The sequence below is a fragment of the Sorex fumeus genome, unplaced genomic scaffold (genome assembly GCF_029834395.1).
Source record: "Sorex fumeus unplaced genomic scaffold, SorFum_2.1 ptg000030l, whole genome shotgun sequence".
NCBI lineage: Eukaryota > Metazoa > Chordata > Mammalia > Eulipotyphla > Soricidae > Sorex > Sorex fumeus.
The window spans coordinates 7,722,586-7,743,781 of record NW_026606087.1 but is presented as its reverse complement, the minus strand read 5'-3'; the positions used below and the strand labels follow the sequence as shown (position 1 = coordinate 7,743,781).

General features: G+C 43.4%; 1 protein-coding gene and 1 pseudogene across 4 annotated transcripts in view; one reads left to right on the top strand and one right to left on the bottom strand.

Annotated features, from left to right (window-relative positions):
- The window catches only part of SBF2 (SET binding factor 2), a 472,123-nt gene that overhangs the window by 429,538 nt on the left and 21,389 nt on the right, over positions 1–21,196 (bottom strand). The window lies entirely within an intron of this gene.
- Positions 5,350–5,953, top strand: LOC130025030 (protein lin-28 homolog A-like; annotated as a pseudogene).

Genomic DNA, 21,196 nt, shown 5'->3' with positions numbered 1-21,196 from the left:
TCCTTAGCCCCCACCATAGCGATTTTTATACCTTATGAGTTTACAATGTTAAGTACCACAATTTGAAGAAGACAGTGGATTTATTTTGAAACGATATCTCAAGTTAGCTTCCCCTTTAAGGAAATACAAGATTATAGTTAAGGTAAATGGTTTTAAAACAAATTAGGTGCTTTAAAAAAAAAACTAGTGCAAGGTTTTAATTGATAAAAGTCTATTTATAACGATCTGCCAGTAGGTAAAAATTAAATCTCTCTCTCTCTTTCTCTCTCTCTCTCTCTTTCTCTCTCTCTCTCTCCCTCATACACCCTGGCTTTAAAAAAACTAAGTCTAGTTACATTTACAGAGAGAGATCAATTGTCAGAACAAACTTGGAAAATAATAGTATGCAAACAATTTGCAATGGAAAGTAGCAGTTGGGACTGGAGGGAATTTTACAAATGCTTTATGTAATTGTCCCACACAGCCCTATGGAATTTGAAAAGAATGTTGCTTGTTTTTCTCTTGAGACAGATCTTTTACCAAATAATTTCAGACTGAGAAAACCAAAATCCACACAGAATTAGATTAATAAAATTCATTTTTTAATGGAGGAAAGAAATGAGAGAGAAAACAAAGATTCATTTAGAACACTGAAAACTTGAAGGTTTCTAAAAATACAAATTAACTGTATTACTAACCTCCAGCTGCCCCTTACTCTTCCATTGCTATTGTTCAGATTATAGGGTTCTGTGGTTGCAGGGAATGAAGGAAATTTTTAAAACTACAGCAACTGATAAAGTTATAACATATATTCAATTATACATTGCTCTCTGGACATTTTTTATTGTGTGAAAGATGGAACACATAATTCCTATAATGATTGCCATTTTAAAAATATTGTGTGCCGAGCTAGAGAGATAGTACAGGGGGCACAGTTCAATTCCCAGTACTCCATATTGTTCCCTGTGCCCCACCAGGAGTGATTCCTGAGCACAGAAACAGAAGTAAGCCCTGAGTACCATTTGACATAACCCAAAAAAACAAAATAAAATGCTATGGCCAAACTTTGTCTAATTACATTAATTTCCCACAACACATGAGGCAGATGAGGTTTGTAGACATTAATTTGCTTATGAATATAACATCAGGAACTGGTGATATCTGTATTTTGTTTTAAGTCCAAAACTAATGTTCTTATACTGCTCTGCTGAAATTGGGGAAATCCCCCAATCAAGTATATTTTTTCAGTTATTTGTTTATTCAAGAAATGACTAGTAGGTTAAGGCATATTCCTACAAGAAAGAAACAAGTCAATTCAATGTGTCCATTTACAAGTTAGATTAATAGTGGTAGAAAGTTTAGGGAAAAGTTTTCCATCTTTAAAGAAGAGTTATCAGTCTTTCAAAAGCAGAAAGGATTCATTAGCATTAGGATTATCAAGTTTCAACAGAGTGACTGTGAGGGAGAAGGAATTTGGGTTTTGTTCATAATTAGCTAATCTTGCTGATGTGCTCAAATTCATTAACAAAAAGAAAAAAAAGGAAAATTATTCTTTTAAAAGACACTTCCATACCAATTTGAAATCTGCTATATTGGTAATTACCAGATGTTTTTGAATAGTTATAAGGTATCAGGAGGGTACCAACAAGGGTAAACTGAAAGAGACTTGTGGCCAGAGAGATAGAACAGCAGTAAGGCGGTTGCCTTGCACATGACTGACCCAGGTCCAATCTCCGGCATCCCATATGATCCCTCAAACACCACCAGGAGTGATCCCTGAGCACTGCTGGGTGTGGCCCAAAAAACAAAATGACAGAAAGAGAGAGAGAGAGAGAGAGAGAGAGAGAGAGAGAGAGAGAGAATAAAGCAGAACTGCCCATGGGGGGAGGGGAATCCACCTTTAGTGTCTCACTAGAATTCGAAATTTATCATGTTCAATAAACATCTGATACTACAAAAATGTTTCATCCTGTCATTTACCCACCCAGAAACTTGCCATACTTTACCCTTTCTTTTGTTTCAAAGGGTTTTTATTATTCTTCTTAAAATTTCTGCACATTCCTATAGTCAAGTGTCATAGTTCAGGCTCTTCTCAGTCCTTACTTTATTACAAAGAGCACTTTGTTAGAACAGAAACTCTGTTCTCACTATCACTATCACCCCGTTGTTCATCGATTTGCTTGAGTGGGCGCCAGTAACGTCTCCGTTCGTCCCTGTCACGTGCTAGTGTAGCCCGATGGCATATTGGGGGCTATTTCAGGGTCAGGGGAATGAGGACCATCATTGTTACTGTTTTTGGCATATCGAGTATGTCACGGGTAGCTTGCCAGGCTCTGCCCTGCGGGCGAGATACTCTCGGTAGCTTGCCAGGCTCTCCGAGAGGGATGGAGGCTTTTGGGGAAGCCTCTTATCACCTTTACAGGTGTTCCCAGTCAGGCATATACGTGGGCAGGATACTCTCGGTAGCCCGCCAGGTTCTCTGAGAGTGAAAACTAGAGAATAAGAGGTCGCACGACAGCAAATGCGGCCGCAAGCTTCTGGGAGCTTGGTTTTAGTCTCTGGATCCTGGTCGTTGATGGGGTTACACGGCAGTTCGTGGGTGTAACTGTCTAGCTACTGGAAGATGGGGGATCTGGGTGGAGGAGGCCCAGTCCCAAACCGAGCAGGCTTGGAGATCTCAGCCCCGGGTCCTGCACACCTGGGTTCCTCTGCCGCCTTCATGCATGAGGCATGTCCGAGCGGAGAGTGGTCTCAGAATGGCTGTGGCTGGGTCCCAGAGGTCTTCAGCTGTCAGGGCTCTGCTCGGGGCGGAGAGGGAAATTCAACCCTCCCTCCTCCAAAGGGCCCCGGTGAGGACAGCCAGGCGCGGTGGCAGGAGATTCTGCGTTGTTCTCTTCCAGGAGCTTGGTTTTAGTCTCAGGATCATGGCCATTTATGGGGTTACAGGGCAGTAATAAATATCTAATATAAGTGTCTTAAAGAAATTCAGCTCACACATAAAGTTCTCAATATGTATAGTCATCTGGATTCAGGCTGCTTCCAGTTTTATACCTATTTTTTTCCATTAGGGGTTGGGGTAGGGGGTGGGGGTGGAGAGGCACACCCAGCTGTGCTCAGGGCTTACTCCTGGCTTCATGCTGAAGACCACATGTTGGTGCCAGGATCAAACCAGGGATTGCAACGTGCAAGGCAAGATCCTTAACCCCTCTCCTATCTTTCCAGCCCCATCTCACCACTCCCCCACCCCCACCGCCCCCCAACTCCACCACCACTACACCTGTTTTGCTCTCCCAGTGATCAGAGGCATGGGAGCCACTCCCAATTGTCCTAGGCCCAACTATGTGGACTCAGTGATTCAATGCTTGGACCCAGAAGTGCAGTGCTGTTTGGACCCAGAGGTAATCAGGGACATGCCTGAAAGTGCTAATGGCAGGACGGGGGTATCATGCAGAGCTAGGAATCAAATTCAGAGCTAGCACATGTAAGCTGTGAGCTCCAGCACTATGACATACCTCCCCCAATTCTATGTTTAATGTATTAACTCTAACTTAACTATATTCACATAGGAGGAAGAAGAAAGTGGGGAAGAATGGCTTCCTTTCCTCTAAGACCCACGTCACTTCCTTTGGCTGAACACTGGGGAATCAGATCTGTATACCTAACTAAAATTTAGGCTTTTAGGGACTGTGATGTTAATACAAATGGTAGAAAGTTCAAGGTACTGAGTTAGATTCCAGATACCATACAGCACCCTTTCCCAACTTCCAGGTGTCACCCCAGTAGACTGCCAGGTCCTAGTAGTGCCAGGAGCAGCCTCTAATTAAAATAAATAAGGCTTCTATAATAATCCCTGCTACCATTACCATCACCACCACTATCATTATAGCAGCTATTAGGAGACAACTAGCATTCTGTCGTAGGGATTACCTTACCCTTTTTTGCAGTTAAATTCTCCTTCAGCTATTTCCATTGCTACATCAGTGAAATTTTGTACTGAAATGGTCATGCGACTCTCTCTGATCCAATAGTTTGCCTTAAATTAATACTCAGGGTGGCTCTCTCACAGAACCTGACCCCAGTAGCAGGGGCACAGTCAAAAGCGATCCACATGACCTGCATTAAGCAGTCCAGGAACCCTGCACAAAGGGCTGCTCCTCTCGCAGAGTGAGTGGCACCCCCTGGTTCTTGAAAGTCTCAAAGCTCTGTCCCTAGCCGTTAAGGTCTCAGTTCAGTGTTCTCTCTTCCTCTCTACCTTTTGCAGGAAGGATCTATGTGAGCTAGGATAACCGACTGGTTGATCGCACAGATTCTCGAGTTAGATGACTTGAGTTTGAATTCCTGCTAATGCTCATACTAGATTATAACTGTGGAAAAATCATGTAACCACTGGGCTTAGATTATCCTCTGTTTACCTGAGATAATAATAATAATAATAATATTGACTTCAGAAGACTGTTAAGGGGATTAAATGATTAAATGAATCCATGAGCAGTGTCTTCGGCCTAGTACACAAAGCACTACAAATGACAGCTATCAAGTCCAACCCCAGCTGGATCCCTGGCACCACAACCCGCCCTTCCCAGCTTCACTGGGTGTGTCTGTGAGGGTCTCTGGCACCGCAGGGCACAAACAGCACTACATCCTTGGGCTCTCATATTGATTTGAGGCCCCCGATTGGTTTGGGGTCCGATCAATTTGCAAACATAGGAATTACAAGCAGTTTCAGGGTTCCATGAGCACTGCTTGGGAGTCCCTTCCCAAAAAGTGATTACAGTAATACAGGGAAAAGAAGAAATCTAGAAGTACAGTCTCATTAGTGAAAATAGGTCCTTCCAAGGAATTCTATTTCAGTATATTAACAATAACAACAACAACAATCACTGAAAACTAAGCTCAATATTTTGTTTCTTTGGAGGCTACACCCAATAGTGTTCAGGGCTGACTCCTGGCTTTGCCCTTAGGGATCACTCCTAGTAGGGCCCAGGGGACCATATATAGAGTCACAGGGATAAAACTCGGGTTGACTATGTGCAAGGCAAGCACCCTCCCTGTTATAGTATTGCTTTGTCCCCAAACTCCAAATTTTTTTGTTTATTTTACACATATTCAGTTAACTTTGCATATAAAAATGTTGAAAATAATAAATAGTGACTCTGGGACTGAAAAGATACTCCAAGGGTTAGAGCACTTGCCTTGCACTATGGCCAACTCCAATTCGATACCCAGCACTGCATCTCATCTTCTGACCGAAGAGTAAGTCCTAAGCACCACTGTGCAAGGCCCAACGAATTTTTTTGTAGGTCTCCAGACTTCTTTCAGACAAGCAGCTGCCCATCCTTGGGGCAAGGGCTGTGGGCTCAACTGACCACCATGGGCTCTGTATCAAACCAGTTTGCAGGTGGCTGTACCAAAGCAGACCAGGAGACGCGAGAGGATGCAGCTGAGGAGTCACAGCTGCAGCAAGTACTGGCATCTGTAAGTAGGTCAACATGTGCATGGGGTTTGGCTTCCTGTCCACCACCTATGCTATGCTGGGGTCATGCTCAAACACCTCCCACCCCAGTGGATGTCTTGGTGCATCAGAGTAAATAGCACATGGAGGGTTTTAAAGCCTGAAGGAGAGGGAGCCAGTGATGGATTCACCTTTCAGAAGCCTGGCAAGGTCATGGAATCTATTCAAGTCACTAGCGCTTATGGGGTGTTTTGTATTGGGAATGAGAGCAGCCCAAAGGGAAGAACACGCAAAAGTGGAGATCTAAGGTGCTACAGTTACAGAGGTCTAGACCACTATGCCAAAGAATGATGCGACCTCGGCCTACGAAAGGCCATTTCCGCCAAAGCATCAACTATATGGTGGCTTCCTGTCCACTGAAAGCCCAGCAGGTCTCCAGCTCCCAGGGGAAGCCTGTCTACTTTCCAAAGAAGAAGGGGAGAACCATTACCCCCACCCTTGCTTCCTGAGACCCAGAACTGAGCTATTCTTTGGGGGGGGGGGTTGGAGGGGGCTAAACTTTGCTATCAAGTTTAAGAGAGGATTTCAATTGGGAGAAACTAAGTGAGAAAAGGGTGGGGAGGGGGCAGCTGGCACTCCCGTGTATGTATTTCAGGCCAGGATCCAGAGCTTTATCACCTTTCCTCTTGTTGGAAGGAGGGGTCTAGACAACACCTCCAACCACGCTTCCTAAATACACATGAGGATTTGGAGGGCAATCACTCTCTGCATGCTTTATCTGAGTCTCTGAGTCCAGAATCACTTCTGAAATGTCCTGAACAGGTAAGTGGTTTTCCTTTTAAAGAAGGCTAAGGAGGCTGGAGTGATAACACAGTGGGTAGGGCATTTGCCTAGCATGCGGTCGACCTGCTTTCGGTTCCCAGCATCCCATATGTTCCCCCGAGCACCGCCAGAAGTAATTCCTGAGTGCATGAGCCAGGAGTAACCCCTATGCGTTGCCGGTTGTGAGACCCAAAAAAGCCAAAGGAAGAAAGGTTATGTAGGGCCGGGAGAGAGAGTACAACAGGCAAGGTTGGAGCCACAGTGCCCCACATGGTCCCTGACAGGAGTGATCTCTGAGCGCAGAACCAGGAGTAAGCCCTGAGCACTGCCAGGTGTGGCACCAAAAATTAAGTCAAAAAGGTCGTATAACTATTTTCCATACCGGAGTGAAAAGATTGGAATAGGATGTTGAGAACTGTCCTAAGACATGGTCTATAATAATGAAAGGTCAAAGGGATGATTGGGGGAAACTGCACTTATCTTATGCTCCCTCCCCATACTGGGCCAATAGGATTTCATTTATTTGCTGCCTTGGATAGCTGCACCATGGGTTCTACCTTCTCCAGGAAGCATACCAATGACATATCTTGTGATTTATTTACTTTTTTTGCAATGTATATACTCTTTTGTGTTTTTGTGTATTTTCACCTCAGAACCCTCATTCCTGCACTGTGTTCTCTGACACATCAGGCTATCTCAGGGAAAACAGCTTCCAAAGAAGAAGGGGAGACCTGTAAAGAAGATGTGAAGCTGTAGCAACAGCTCCATATCTGCACAGCAGGGATACTTTTTATTGCTTGAGCACCAGGGAGAAAACTAGTTGGAGTGGATAGACTATTGAACAATCTCATTTTCATCAACTATAAGCTGGCTCTTCTGCTGTTCTAACCTCTTGAATCCCCTCCAGCTTCAGTGTTTTCATGGAGACTAGGTTTCCCCTCAGTTACCCCATAATTTGATCTTCTCCTAGAAACTGAAAACTTGTCTGATCAGGAAAAGCATTAAAACATATGCCATGATTGCAGAGCTATCTCCCCTGACACCTTATTCACGGGTCTTAGGCTATAATCCCAACCAGTGTGTTATGCTAAGATTCAGCATAAGGAAAAAACATACACAAATACATAACATCTACATAATCGTACCTTTTTCCCACACATGTCCCAGCACTGATAAAAATCTGAGGTCATCTAGAAACATAGTCATAACATTCACGTACAAATAAAAGCAAAGGTAAACAAGCAGCATATTTTCTATTATTTTTAAAAGAAAAATAAATTATGTAGAAATGTGTGCTCTTATTTTTTAATTGGTGCTCTGTAATCTTTTGTTTGATTTTAATCTGAACAAATAGTGATACCCTTTTTATTACTTCACGTGAATGTTAGTTGAAGCAGTTTCTTTAAAACAATAATTTGATTCTAAAAACCAATGGAGTTTATAGCAGGCCAATTTAATTTGTACAGTAAACTACAGTAGTGATTTCTGAAAGCAGCCCTGTGTTCTTTTTTGCTTTCTTATATAATAGGGTTTTTTTTTCTAATAATGATTAAGTAAAGGAATTAGTTGCCAAAGTAATTAAAAAAACAAAACCTAACAGCATAACTGGTTTTGTTTTCCCTAGATACATATTTAATAGAAGCTCACTAGGGATTATTTTTAATAGAAGCTTTTAAATAAATAGTATGGTAAAATTACCTCATTTGCTGGGGCTGGAGCGATAGCACAGTTGATAGGCTATCTGCCTTGCACACAGCCGACCCGGTTTTGATTCCCAGATCCCATATGGTCCCTTGACCACTGCCAGGAGTGCAGAGCCAGGACTAACCCTTGAGCATTGCCTGGTGTGAACCAAAAGGCAAAAAAAAAAAAACCACCTCATTTTCTGTAGGATGACTTTGCTTTGTCCTTTCTCCCTTTCTCCACAAGGAGCTTAGGTTTATCAGGTTACACCCATTACAGTGCTCCTGAGGTACTTCCATTCCACTGTGTTTATCTGTAAATTCTTCCCTAAGCTCTCCTCCCCAACCAGTTAATCAGTTTTCCCCCTAATCAGACTCTGTTAACTTGTAAGGTTAGATTCCTCAGAAATCTATGATTTTATATGTATGGGTGAAATATTGCCTTTCTCCTCTCCTTATGCCTTATGAACAGTTTACTTTAAAGCAATGCCCTTTTTGTATAGATACAGGAAGACCGTTAACATTATGCTTCGTAACTTAGGATTTAATTGGCTTCAAATATTATTCACTCCCGGGCATCTGCTTTCTCTACTTAAGCCTCAGTTGCCCTTAGTTCGTAACACCCCAAAAGCAGGGTCCCGATGAGGGACTGAATGGACCCAGGGCAAGCGGTGAGCTACCCTGGCATCAAAATGGGCCAGGCCAAAGTGCCACGATTCTTAACTATAAGTTAAGTGCTTGATCATAGACAAATGCTGTCATGATCCAAAAGTAACGACGAGAGTAGGACCCTGGTAGGGGTAGGAAAGACTATCTGGCCTGAGCACTGTAGTCTGAGATCGAGATGGCCCTAGGAGGGCAATTCTATAAGTTTAAGATATTTCTTACTGTATCCATACAAAATGATTTTTATTATATATGCTTATATGTTTATTGGACAAGGAGAGGAGAAACACACCCATGGGAATCCGCTCTAGGGTGGATTGATCTGATAATAAGGATCTGTCCTAGGAGCAGATGTCCCTGAGGGAAAGAATTCTACCCCTATTGATTGTGATCGCACCTATGTGTAATTGTTACCCCAACCCCTCATGCTTTGGGATTTAACTAAACTGTAAGAGTGGGCCGGGGGATCAGGATCCGAATCTATAGACTCCAGAGAAGGAGGATAAAGGGGGACTGAGAAGGAGAATGAAGTAGCATGGAGGAGGAAGAAGCAGGAGGAGAATCAGAGGAGAATGGAGATGGGATTGGAATAAACTAACCAGCCTGGCCCTCGTTTCCTTCCTTCGCCTGCCCATCGCCATCGACCTCCCCGGAGTGGGGGAAGCAGGGTAAGACTACCGAACGCTGGCGGTGGGAGAGACGGAGCCACCGCCGCAGCTGTGCCCTTTTTTGAGTTTACACAACTTGCTCTTTGTACTGTGGGCTATGAGATTTGATGCTACTGAAGAAACTGTTGAAAGACTAAAGAAAATTGGGTTGGGAGAGAGGTCAAGTGATATGAGCACATCTTAGCGAGTCTGAGGCCCTGAGTTTGATCCTGGACATTACATGGCCACAGAGCACCTGTGGGCATCATAATCCTGGAGACTCTTGAGTACTGCTGGATCCTATCAATCCTGCACTGCTGGGCTGAGCACTGAAACATCAGACCTACACCACCAGATCAAACATTTTAAGAAGTGGCCCTGTGGGCACCACTCACTATACCAGCACCTCTGATGGCCACCCCTATATAAAACAAAGAGATAAAAACAAAAAGCTAAAGGAAACAGTACAAGTAACTGATAATTTGAAAGTAACCCTCAACTATAGTGAACTACTTCCCATTCTCCTAAGAAACTGAGATTTTTTTTTTCTTCTTGATTTTGTAGTTGCTACTACTTATGGGGGCTGGAGCAGGTAGGACGTGGTCGACCTGGGTTCAATTCCTCCACCCCTCTCGAAGAGCCCGGCAAGCTACCGAGAGTATTCCACCCGCACGGCAAAGCCTGGCAAGCTACCCGTGTCATATTCAATATGCCAGAAACAATAACAACAAGTCTCACAATGGAGATGTTACTGGTGCCCGCTCGAGAAAATCAATGAACAACGGGGAAACAGTGCTACAGTGCTACTCCTTATGGGCCTTTTTGGTCACAGTTATTCTAGAGCGTAAGTGTATACTGCTGACATTTAATTACTCCTTTCCTTTACAATGTCCTTATTTTTTGTTTTTATTGGGTTTTTTGACTATACCTAACAGTGTTTGGGGCTTAGTCCTGGCTCTGTGCTCTGGAGTACTCCCGGAAGTGCTTGGGGGACCATATGTGTACAAGGCAACTGTGCTACTTGCTGTACTATCTCTCCAGTCCCAAGTGGACATTTTTATGATTTCACACATGGGGAAAAAATCTAGCAGGCTCTCAATGGCTTGTACGTAGACTGCCTGAGTTGGATCCCCGGTACCTCTCATGGTTTCCCCAAATTACCAGGAGCAATTCCTGTGCACAGAGCCAGAAATAAGTCCTAAGCATTGGTGGTCTCAGACAGAGATCTTCACACACAAGCCTCCTCCCAGTGGCTTTAACCTGGCACAACAGGAATGGCTCTTGGGCATCACTGTGGGTAGCTCCCACCAAGCTCAAAAAAAAAAAAATACATTTTTTGTGTCTAAAGTAAACACTTTAAATGTAACAGTAAAACAACTCAGGGTTTATCAGTACAGCTGTCTTAAATATTCTGATATAATCTTCATTTGTTAGTTGTCTATTCTCTTCTAGTTCCACTATAGTTATTTACAGTGGAAATACAATAGTACAGGCAGTATTCCACCTCTGGTATCAATGGTCCAGCCAAATTAAACATCACTGTTTATCATAAATCTTTGTGACTGTTTTGTGTTGTTGTCTTTGCCACTCCTAGAGCTGTTCAGGGCTTAGTGCTGAGTCTGTGCTCAGTGCTTGGGGGAAACATACGCGGTGCAAGGCAAGTACCCTACCTATCTCTCCAGCTGGACATTTTTGATGATTTTGGCCCTGGCAAAAATCTAGAGAGGTCTCAATGCCTTGTATGCAGATGACCTGAGTTTGATTCCTGTACCTTATGCAGTCTCCTGAATGCTACCAGGAGTAATCATTGTGCACAGAGTCAGGAGTAAGCCCTGGGCATCGTGGTCTTGACAGGAATCCTCCATCACACATACAAATCTCCTCTTGGTGTCTTTGACCCAAGTACCAACAGTAATGGCTCCTGAGCACTGCTGGAGTGTCCTCCCCATCCCTCATCCCCACACCAGTTCAAATGAAAGAATTTCACAGAGTCGACCTAAAAAAAATAGTGGAAGGTATTAGTATTAGTATTAGTGTATTAGTACACCTATCTTAACTATTATCTCATTCCTACTTTGGACAAACTTGCAGGCTATCGAATGTAGCCTGCCCACAGGGCAGAGTCTGGCAAACTCCCAAATATGCCAAATACCAGTAACAATGATGAGTCTCATTCTCCTAAAGAGCCGTGAATATAACCTCAGGGCTAGGATGAAAGAGACGTTACTGGGGCCTGCTCGAGGCAATCGACGATTAACAGGATGATGAAATGATGAAATGAAAATGAAAAAAAATCTTAACTGTTCTAATATCTTAATTTTTAGTTCTCTGCTCTCCTCTAGTTACAATGTGATTATTTACTGGTATTCCTCCTCTGGTATCAAAAAGTCCAGCCAAAGTAAAGATCATGATCATGATATGCCTTTGTCCTTAATTTTCTTTTTCTTTTTTTTGGGGGGCGGGGGGGGGAATCATACCTGGCGGTGTTCAGGCTTTAGTACTCCTGGATGTGCCTGAGGGAACATATGTGGTGCAAGACAAATGCCATATCGGTTGTAATATCCACACCCAAATTGGACATTTTTGATGATTTTTGCCAATGGGAAAAATCTAGAGAGCTCTAAATACCTTGCATCATGATGACCTGGGTTTATATATGCTATGATTCCACTTCATATAGTCCCCTGAATGTGGCCAGGCGTGATCCTTCTGCCCAGAGCCAGGAGTATCGCCTGAGTACCATGGTCTCAAAAGGTATCCTCACATACAGACCTCCTCTCAGTGACTTTAACCTGCCCAAACACTAACAGGGATGACTCCTGAGCACTGCTGGGGATCCTCTCCCCCAGCTCAAAAAATAAAATCTGACATGGTTAACCAAGAAAAATAGCACAGGGTCTACTGGTACTTAGCTACTGTAATATAATTTTCATTTATTAGTTGTCTACTCTCTTTTACTTCCAATGTGATTGTCTGCCTCCTCTGGACTATATTCCACCTATAGTACCAATAGTCCAGCCAAATTAAAGGCCACTGCTGGGGCATGGAGTAATAGTCCAGTGGGAAGGGTGCTTGCCCTGCACACAACCCATCAGGGTTCAATCCCCAATATCGGTTTGATCCCCTGAGAGCAACCAGTAGTGACCCCTAAGAAGAGAGCGAGGGATAAGCCCTAAGCACCATTAGGGTAGCACAAAAACAAACCAAAGAAACATCATTTGAGGGAGTCTACTACTGTACTCTCACCTGAGTAAAATAGTTCGGTGGCTTAAAGTGCCTGCCCTGCAAGATTTAAACTCTTCAGGGTCTCACAACACTGAGAGAAGCTAGCAGCTTTGCTCTCTGTGAGCCCCGTGCCACAGATGAACTCCAGCCACACCATAGTGAACTATTTGTGAGCGCCCCCCCCCAAAAAAAGTGAAACCCCCTGCAAGCACACAACCATTTGTGTGGCTCAAACTAAGAGTGCTTGCCCGAAGAAACACAAATGAAAGCACCACAACTGGTGGTGGGAAAGTGTAATGGTGATAGGATTGGTGTTGGAATATTGAATTGTAATAAATTATTGCGAACAACTTTATAAAAATAATTTTTTAAAAAAAGCACCATAACTAAGTTGTGGTACTTTCTTTGTACTAAATAAACAAAAAACCTCAGTAAGCATCAGAGTCAAATTGTCAAGTACCATAACTTGATGTGCAACCCCCACATCTAAAACTGTGCAATCCCCGACTTCTAAAAATCATTAGCATCATAACCAGGTGGGTGTGCAATCCTCCTCTCATCATAGCATCCACAATAGGAAAGATACATGGAGGAAGGAGGAAATGAAATCATCAATTTTAGGGGCCAGAGCAATGGTACAGAGCGTAGAGCACTTACCTTGCACACGGCTAACCCAGGTTTGACCCCCAGTACCCCATATGGTCCCCAGAACACAGAGCCAGAAGTAAACTCTGAGCACTGCTGGGTATGATCCCCAAACCATAAAAACATAATAAGAGTTTGTCACACCTGGGGTCAACCTGGTGGTATTTAGGGGGCCATCTGCGGTACAGCAACTCTACTCAGTGTCACAGACACAAACACACGCTAGGGAAGCACGTTCACCTTTGTACTGTCTCTCCAGTCCCTAAAATAACCAAGTTTTTATTTTAGGGAGGTTGTTGTTGTTGTTGTTGTTGTTGTTGTTGTTGTTGTTTCTTTTTGGTTTGGGTTGGTTTGGCTTGGTCTGGACCATACCCAGCAGTGCAAAAGGACTACAGAGGTCACCTCTGGTGGCTTAGAGACATACAGGGTGCCAAGGATCAAAGCCAGTTTGGCTGAATGCAAGGCTTTCCAACTCTAATCAATTTTTTGTGAGAGAAAAAAATCCCACCCCTATTCTTCTTCCTTACTCTTATTCACAGTCCAGTTCCTAGAACATAAATACATTAAAAAGTTATTTGACTTAAAGTCAACAAATAAAATTCTAGTCACACTTAATTCTATTTATGGTCTGTAGGAATATGAACAAAGTAACTCTTACGGACCTTACAGACTCACTACATTAGCATGAAGTGTCACTGAGACAATATATGTGAAAACCCTCCATTTCTTTTAATGATGAACCAATCTAACAGCCTCAGCTTACAAAAACAATGCCTAAATATAAGGGAGCAGAGCAATATTACAGTGCAGCAGATAAAACACTTGCCTTGCATGCAGGTGACCAAATTCGATCACCAGCACCCACTATGATCCACCAAACTTTGCCAAGAGTGATGCCTGAGTGCAAAGCCAGGAACAAGCTCTGAGCACCACCAGATATGGCTGAAAAAACCAAAACTAATAATGGTGATAATAAATGTAGGGGGAAAGGTACACAAGTAAATGAATGGTGTTAGAACACTGTATGACTAAAAATCATGAACAATATTGTAACTGTATAGCTCACAGTGACTCAATAAACATTTAGATGTAAGCTATCATATACATATCCAAAAATCTATACAAAGTATACTTACCAAAAACACACTTAGAAAGAAGCACTGGTAAATTTAGAATAAAAAAACTGAAAACTACAAAGTAACATACTTTCCAAATTAAATATCTAGTGTGAATTTTGTTTTGTCATAATGTATCATTTATTCTGGTGATACACCATATTGACAAGAAAATAATTTCATTAGGTGCATAAAAAGCATCTGACAATTTTCAACATCCAGTTATGATAAAAATGTTAATAAATATTTGTAACGAGAATGCAGTGTGTCTCAACATAGAAGACAAGCCCACAGTTAACAAATGGCTTTTCATTAAGGAAAAAAAAAAAGATACCCACTCATGGCATTTTTATTCAACATAGTACTAAAAGACCTCACTAGATCAATCACGTGGGAAAAAGAAATAGAAGACATATAAATGAAAGTGAAATAACTCACTTTGTAGATTACATTTACAGAAAACCTTAATGATACCATACAAAATGGTTATTAGAATAAATGAATTCCATAGAATACAAAGTTTGTACTCATATACAAAATTTGCTGCATTTTCATATAATTACAGTAAAATATCAGAAAAACATTAAGACAGCAAATCCCATGTACAACTGTTTTGGAAAAAAAAATAAAAAATAAAAAAATAAAATACCTTACCTAGAATAAATTAAATTTTTTTCACTGAAAACTGTAATGTAATATATTGATAAGAAAGAAGAAAAATATGAAGATAGAGCCAAAGAAATATTACAGGGGTTAAGGTGCAGGCCTTGCAGGCAACTGTCCCTGGCATCACATGATTCCCAGAGCATTGCCAGTCCTGGAGACCTCTCACACCAACAGGGTGGCCCAGGTAATGCTCAGCACCACTGGATCCCAAGCTTCATAACATCCTCAGGTTCTCACACTGTACCACTGGTCCAGTTGGCCAAGAACTGCCAGGAGTAGTTTCTGGACCTTGAACCCTGGTTGTGACAAGCAATCCCCTTCCATGAAAACTGATGACACAAATATATGAAAAAACAATCCATACTCACAGATTTTTTGAAGTATTGTTAAAACACCAAAGAAACCTATAAGTTCAATGTTATTGCTATCAAAATTTCAATGAAACAGTTTTTTTACATTTTTGGACCACAACTGCTGATGCTGATTACCCAGGCAGAGCTCAGGGACAGATAGAGTACCAGGCATTGAAGCTAAGTTGGCCACATACAAGGTAAACACCCTATCTCTCTGGTTCCTCTGATGAAACCTTTTATAAAAATAGAAAAAACAATAATAAAACTTGAATGGAACCTCCACCACCCAAAGCAATCTGTCACTGTCCTCCCGTTGTTCATTGATTTGCTCGAGCGGGCCCAGTAACATCTCCATTGTGAGACTTGTTGTTACTGTGTTTGGCATATCGAATACGTCACGGGTAGCTTGCCAGGCTTTGCTGTGCGGGCGAGATACTCTCAGTAGCTTGCCAGGCTCGCTGAGAGGGGCGGAGGAATCGAACTCGGGTCGGCCGTGTTGGCCACTTGCAAGGCAAACACCCCGCTCACTGTGCTATCACTCCAGCCCGCCCAAAGCAATATTGAGAAAGAAAAGAGCTAAAAAAAAATATGTTCTCCAGTATCAAACTATATTAGAAAGTTATATTAATCAAAACTATATAATAGTGATGTTAAAAACAGAAACACTGATCAACCAATCACTTAATCACTTAATCACTTAATCCCTGTTATTCATCGATTTATTCGAGCGGGTGCCAGTAACGTCTCCATTAATCCCGGTTGCGTGCTAGCGTAGCCCAATGGTATATGTTCGTTCTAGGAACATGCAGAGCCTCAAACCGATCATTTAGGGTCTTGACGAAGAAGTCTGACCATCTTATAGGTGGGCATCCACGTGATCTTTTGATGTCCCGTGGAATCCAATCAGTAATGGCTCTAGTCCAGCAGTTGTCTGTAAACCTCATTACATGTCCAGCCCATCTGATTTTTGATGTCTTGGCAAATGAGACAGCGTCCCTGATTCTTGAGCATTGACGAAGATCAGAACTCCGGATTCTATCTCTCATTTGAGTGAATCGTGATATTCCAAGCATAGTTCTTTCGATTCCTCTTTGAGAGACCCGAATATCGTTCTCATCCCATTTTCATAGGGTCCAGGTTTCTGAGGCATATGTTAATGCAGGAAGAACAGTGGAATTAAAGAGATGTGCTCGTAGCTGGAGGTTCTTTGTCCTTTTAGTTATTTCTTCAATGCTCTTGAAGGCATTCCAAGCCGCTCTCTTCCTCCTGCGCAACTCAGGTGCCAGGTCATTCATCATGTTGATTTCTCAACCTAGGTATATATAACTGTTGCATTCGGAGATGGTGGTTCCGTTGAGAGCGAATGGAGCGTCAGGAACAAGGCTGTTTCTCATAAACATTGTCTTCATAAGATTCAGCTGTAGTCCGACCTTTCCACATTCACGGTCAAAGTCGTTCAGCATTTGTGCTGCTTGGCTGATGTTTGGTGTTATTAGAACGATGTCATCAGCAAAGCGGAGGTGGTGTAGTTGCCGACCATCTATCTTCACTCCCATGCTTTCCCATTCCAGTCGTCGCATGATGTTCTCGAGGGTGGCACTGAAGAGTTTTGGTGAAATGGTATCACCCTGCCGAACCCCTCTCTTGATATGGATGATTACTTCTTTGTAGAATGGTGAGATCTTGGTAGTGAATCCGCAATAGAGCTCACGAAGGATCCTGATGTATTGAGTTTGTACGCCCTGATTGGCTAGGGCTTCCATGACCGCTTCCGTCTCAACAGAATCAAAGGCCTTCTTTAAATCAATGAACGTTAGACAGAGCGGCATCTTGAACTCCCGAGAAACCTCAATGAGCTTAGTAATCGTGTGGATATGGTCAATGGTACTGAATCCTTTTCGGAATCCAGCTTGTTCATATGGTTGTCCTTCATCTAAAAGTGTTCTGCTAATGCTATTCAGGATGACTCGAGTGAATAGTTTGTAGATGACAGACAATAGGCAGATTGGGCGATAGTTGCCAATGTCGTGGATGTCTCCTTTCTTGTATAGTAGTACAGTCCTGCTGGTTTTCCATTGGGATGGAACCTTGCATTCAGACAGGTAGCGTGTGAAAAGCCGAGCCAATGTATTGATGAGTACTGATGGTAAGTTCTTCAGGTGTTCAGGTCTGATCTTGTCTGGGCCAGGTGCTCTTTGTTTCTTTACCGACGAGATGGCATGTTGGATTTCGGAAGGGAGAACATTGGGAACGACATATCCATCATGTGGTATGTGGTATGTGGGCAAGTGGACATGGCTATTAAAGAGATCTGAGTAGAAGTCATGAATAATCTTCTCCATTGCCCTTCTGGAAGATGTGATAAATCCATCATGATGTCGGAGGGCAGTCATCTTGGTTTTGTAGTTGGTGAAGGACAGGCGGGCATTACGAATGCTTTTCCCAGCTTCTGCCGCATCTACCAGTACTGCTGCTCTCCTGTTTTTGAGGTCATCCTTGATGGCTTCTCTGCACTGTTTTGCCAGTTCAGATGTTTGCTTGTGGTTGCCTGAGGCATGTGCCAAGCCACGTTGGCGAATAAGTTCAAGAGTGTTCGAAGAAAGGCTTTTTTTGTGGTTATCTCTCTCTTGGCATTCCTCGCACAATCATGGAGGTGCTGAATCATTCGATCGTATTCTTCATCAATGTTGTCAATGACGGCATCTTCCCATGTTGCCGCAACAGAGCCAAAGAGCTCCCAGTTGGTGGTCGTTCTGGGAGTCCTCTTCTTAAACCTTGCATTCTTTTCTCCTCGTTCTGTGAGGTAGAATTTTGCATGAAGAAGACGGTGGTCTGATCCCGTTTGGAATTTTGGGACAACAGCAACATCGGTTAGGCAAAACCACCGATTGAATATGATGTGGTCTATTTCATTGTGGAACCGTCTATCGGGAGACTCCCATGTCCAAACAGCAACCAAACAGAATAGAAATTTCAGAATAAACTCGCACCTACTCATGAGATTCAGTTGTAGACTTACCTACTGGTGAATTGATTTACAAAAACAAAAAAGGATGGATAGGCAATGAAGGAAAAGAGTCTCCTCAATAAATAATACTGAGAAAACTATATAGCCACATGCAAAAACTGAAAACGAACTATCTTACTCCATCAACCAAAAATTAGCTAAAATGGATTAGTGAAATGGATATATGAAATGAAGTCATAAAACTCCTACCCCTACCCCCGCCCCGAAAAAAAAATTTAAAGGCAATAAACTATTTGACACTTGTCTTAGGAATTTATTTTTATCTGATCCCAAAGGCAAGAAAAACAAAAGTCAAAAGAAATAAAAGAAATTATATCAAACTTAAAACATCCTGCATGGAGAAGAAAACCATCAACAAACACAAAGTCAACCTGGGCTCAGGTTGGGTCTCAGTAGAAAAGTGCAGGTCTCACATGCAAGAGGCCCTGGGTTTAATCTCAGGCACTGTCCAGAAACAAAGCAACCTACTGAATAGGGAGAAGATATTCACAAAACACATATCCCAGAAGAGGTAATATTCAAAATGTATAAAGAAGCCATACAACTCAGGAACAAAAGATAAAAAATCTAAAATGAGCAAAGAGGTCATGATCTAACTTAGTGGTAGAGCACATGCAAAAGTATAACCCTTGCATAAATGAGGCCCTGAGTTCAATCCAAGGAACCAAAAATAAATTAGTTTTAATTTGCAACAAAGGACTCAGAGAATCTAAATAGGCATTCTTCCACAGACATGACCAACAGGCACATGTAAAGATGTTCAACATCTTTAATAATCAGGAAAATACAAAACAAAAGCACAATGAGGTAACATCTCACACTTGTCAGAATAACAGCTATAAAAGAAAAGATAAAACAAGCATTGACCAAGATGAAGGGAATCCTTGTTGGAGGAAATGTAAATTGGTACAGCCCCTATGGACAAATAGCATTGTAGTTTATCAAAAAACTAAAAATAGGGTCCAATATTCATTGGGTACATAGATGAAAATATTGGCAGAACTCTATGACACTAAAGCTAGAGACATCTTTATTTTATTGTTGTTGTTCTTATTAGTGAAACACTAATGAGGTTCAGTTGTAGACTTACAAACTTTCATGCTTGGGTTTCCATTATACAATGATCAAGTACCCATCCCTCCACCAGTGCTCATTCTCTACCACCAATGATCCTAGTAGCCCTCCCACCCCCACACCTTATTCCCCCTCCACTCCACCCCCTTATCCCCCCCACCCCGCCTCTGTGGCAGGGCATTCCCTTTTGCACTAGAGACATCTTTAAAGACGAAATACGACTGACCAAGCAAGTGGGACTACATTAAATTAAGAAGCTTCTGCACCTCAAAAGAAATAATGATTAGCCATCTTTGAAGCGTTCAGCATAAGAGAAGGAACACATGGAGGGTGCGGGATCCCGGAGGAAAAAAAAAAAAAAGAAAAAACAGGTTCCAAAAAGAGCCGAGATCACCGGCAAGTTCCAGATGGAGTAGGCGCCGCATCCCGCCTCCCCCAGATGGAACCACGGTGACCAGAAGCCTCTACAAACACAGCTCGAGTATGCGGGAACGAGGACTTTTTCTCAAATCTGCCGGACTACACCTCCCAGGTAACCTCTGATTCCGGAAGTCACGCCCACAGCCCGCCCCCCAGCGCCATCTTTGAAGCGTTCAGCATAAGAGAAGGAACACATGGAGGGTGCGGGATCCCGGAGGAAAAAAAAAAAAAAGAAAAAACAGGTTCCAAAAAGAGCCGAGATCACCGGCAAGTTCCAGATGGAGTAGGCGCCGCATCCCGCCTCCCCCAGATGGAACCCCGGTGACCAGAAGCCTCTACAAACACAGCTCGAGTATGCGGGAACGAGGACTTTTTCTCAAAACCATCTCTCTATATACAAAGTGATCAATGAGAAGTAAACCACCCAATCTTTCTCCCTGAAAATCAGAGTTAAGTTTGGAGCACGGCCACAGCCCCAGAAACACAAGGACTTAATGCAGAACCCAGCAGCTTAGAGCAGAAAAGTGAACGGACGATGAGTTAACCCAGGCCATCATCTCTGCCCAGAGGGGAAAGGGTGTTGCCCCATTCGCCCTCTCTTCTCTGGAAAGAAGGATGGCGGCCACATGGGAGCCTTGTGGACAGCAGGTATGAGCCGGGGGTGTGGGGGGCGACTAAAACCTCACGAGAAGGGGGGCGTTCCGGTCCGTCCTTCACGCCCTACCGAGGTCAACAGTTGCCCCCCACGAGCGGCTCCCCAGCACGGCCACAGTCCCAGAAGCACAAGGACTTAATGCAGAACCCGGCAGCTTGGAGCAGAAAAGTGAAAGGACTATGCGTTAATCCAGGCAATCATTTCTGCCCAGAGGGGAAAGGGTGTTGCCCCATTCGCCCTCTCTTCTCTGGAAAGAAGGATGGCGACCGCATGGGAGCCTTGTGGACAGCAGGTATGAGCCGGGGGTGTGGGGGCGACTAAAACCTCATGGGAAGGGGGGCGTTCCGGTCCGTCCTTCACGCCCTACCGAGGTCACCAGTTGCCCCCCACGAGCGGCTCTCCAGCACGGCCACAGCCCCAGAAGCACAAGGACTTAATGCAGAACCCAGCAGCTTGGAGCAGAAAAGTGAACGGACTATGCGTTGATCCAGCCCATCAAGTCTGCCCAGAGGGGAAAGGGTGTTGCCCCATTCGCCCTCTCCTCTCTGGAAAGAAAGATGGCGGCCACATGGGAGCCTTGTGGACAACAGGTATGAGCCGGGAGTGTGGGGGCGACTAAAACCTCATGGGAAGGGGGGCGTTCCGGTCCGTCCTTCACGCCCTACCGAGGTCACCAGTTGCCCCCCACGAGCGGCTCTCCAGCACGGCCACAGCCCCAGAAGCACAAGGGCTTAATGCAGAACCCAGCAGCTTGGAGCAGAAAAGTG